Raw genomic sequence first — 2882 nt, 5'->3', positions numbered from 1 at the left:
ACTGATACTTTTTGTCTTGGCTATGGAGCCACTGGCGTGTAGGCTACGACAGCGGGTAGTAGAATGGGGCTTACACGCAGATCGGCGATGGCTTATAGTGTCAATATAGGCAGACGACACCTTGAATTATTTCCGTGGCCGAACCAAGATACTCCAGCAGATAATGGGCCTGTTGAACGATCACGCACTGGTCTCGGGATTGCGAGTTAATTGGTCTAAGTCGGTGGTGTTCCTGATGGTACCTATGTCATCGGCCCAGAGACAGGCCGCACCACAAACAGTGCTGGAATGGGCATATGATACCTTTAAATATCTGGGGGTACAGGTCTGCAACTCAGGGGTGCCTACCATAGATGGTAACCTGGGACGTGCTATCACCAGAGCTCGATCCACTTTCCCATTCTGGTTGGGCCTGTCCTTATCTCCTATGGGACGGGTGGCGATCTCCAAGATGCTGGTCCTTCCGCGTCTCCTATATTCCTTTACTACACTCCCCTACTGCCTACCACGGAAATTTTGTAAAGATCTGGAATCTCTTCTGGTCTCCCTTATTTGGAGACAATCTAGGGCCAGGGTAGCTTTACATAAACTGTATCTACTATTGTCAGAGGGCGGTCTGTGCACTCCGAACTAGGAGCGTTACTACGCTGCAGCACAGTTGATATGGCCAATGAGATGGCTAAGTAAGAGTAATCTCACCAAATTGATAACGGAGGCCATTTCCTGGGATCTCCCGACAATATTGGAATGGTTGTCGGGAACTACTACACCGACCCAGAAACACCATGGAAACATGTCAATGATGGTGGCTAGACGCTGTTGGTCCATATATTGCGTCCTAATGGCTGGACTACCCCATATGCCTCAAGCCTGCCACTGGAGATACTTCCAGGCGCATTCACTTGCCACGGACTCTCAGAGTTTGGCTCTTGGGGGGAGAGTGGGTTGGACACGTGGGGAGACATGTACGCAGACTCACAATTGCAAACGATCGATGAACTAGTGAACACATATGACATTACACTGGGTTCTTTTCTCCTACATGCCCTGCTCACACGCCACTTTTTACGAACCAGGGGTAATGACAGAGTAGAACCGCACACATCACATCTCTTGCAGACACTGTTGACACATGGAAGGGGCACACATGCAGTCACGGCCACATACATTTACTGTAGGCTAGACGATACACCCGCGTTGACGGCTTTGCGTGAGTACTGGGAAACTGAGTTGACAAATGCTATATCGGACAAATACTGGGTGCAATGCCTTGGTCATCCAAAAACGGTCTCAACCAATGCTAGGCTGCAATACACCCAATTTAACACCACACTTACCTCACTCCCTACAGACTAGCCCGCATGTACACAACATCTATTGACAGGTGCCCCAGATGCCACGACCCGGGGGCCACATTCACACATATGGTATGGACCTGCACAAGCATACACAGGTACTGGAGCACAATAGCCACTGTACTTACAGAAGCAGCTGGAATCCAGGTTTCGGTACAACCCATTCATTTCCGACTGGGTGCTACAAAGCGATCCGCATCTCCTAAAGCTCTGAATAAGTTCTTAGACCTAGCTCTAGGCCTAGCCAAACGCAAAATAGCCATGACTTGGAAGGCCTAGACGGGCCCCAGTGCGCACTCATGGCTGTTGGATCTCCGGAGGGTTCTGGTATCAGAACACACAAACCAGTTATTACAGACCTCACAGGCGCCAGACCCCTCCTTATAGGCGATGTCCTTTTCCTTTCCCTCTCTCTCCCCCCCGTTGCCCCCTCCATTGATGCACCCATGCTGTGCTGGGTGGTGCACTGCACGTGACTATCCATGTATGCGATACCCACTGTAGCGTTGCACTGATGGGTGCGTGCTATTCTGCACTCATATGTAGAGTTCGAGTTATAGTTTTGTTCTTTATATATTATTCTATGATTGATGCCTGCATATGGATTCATGACGGAATTGCTTTGTGTTTCACAGAGGGACCATTGGATGTGCAGATATTTTTGTATATAAGTTGTAGGAAAAAGGGCACTCAAATAAGCACATGTATGATGTTGTAGAGAGCGCATTGGGCCTTCCTTATCGGTAGCTAAACCTCCCTGGGCATCCCCCAAGCCATTCAAATTACTGTTATTGTATTATCACTATTGCAATGTGTTGTAATACTATAGCTAACAATATTTTGTTGCGGAAAATCAATAAAGATTATTTTCACAAAAGAAAAAACATAGTCGCCTACGACTTGAATGTAAACAATATATAAAAACAATCAGAATAAGGGGCATGTGAGATTCTACCTTCATGCATTTTCTAACAGCTGGTTTATCAGTTTGATTAATTGGCATATGAGAAAAATCTCCCTCTAGCAGATAGGCATCTAACATCTACCCAGCTACAGAAACAGAAAGGGCAACTACCAAAAGTACAAGAACAATTTTGCAGCATTTCTGTGCCATGTTAATTTAAATCAGATCAAGGGAATAAGGTTATTTTCAAATAAAGAGATTAGGCCTTCCTCAACTACCCTGTTGTCACTACCCTAGCTCAAAATCTATAGTGATTGATATTCTGCGTCAGGTGGAGGTACAAGACTCTGCAGTCCTCTGATCATTACCCCATCTATTCGTCCTTTTTGACTTTGTCAACAGTTTGCGTAAGTTGAGCCCTTTTTAGTTTGTCTTTGACTCAAGGAGGTTTGTTAGTGTCAGTTAGACATTCGTCGGATTAATTGTCAATTCTGCCGAAGTACATCTAATTAGAACCTGAATATTTGTGATTTATCTTTCCTTCTCTCTGGATCGTTTAGGGACCATCAAGTCTGGACTCGCATTGCCAGTACCTCTTTGTTCTGGATGTTCTTGTTCCTCTC

This window comes from Triturus cristatus, chromosome 10, assembly GCF_964204655.1.
Source record: "Triturus cristatus chromosome 10, aTriCri1.1, whole genome shotgun sequence".
NCBI lineage: Eukaryota > Metazoa > Chordata > Amphibia > Caudata > Salamandridae > Triturus > Triturus cristatus.
This window is presented reverse-complemented; position numbering follows the sequence as displayed.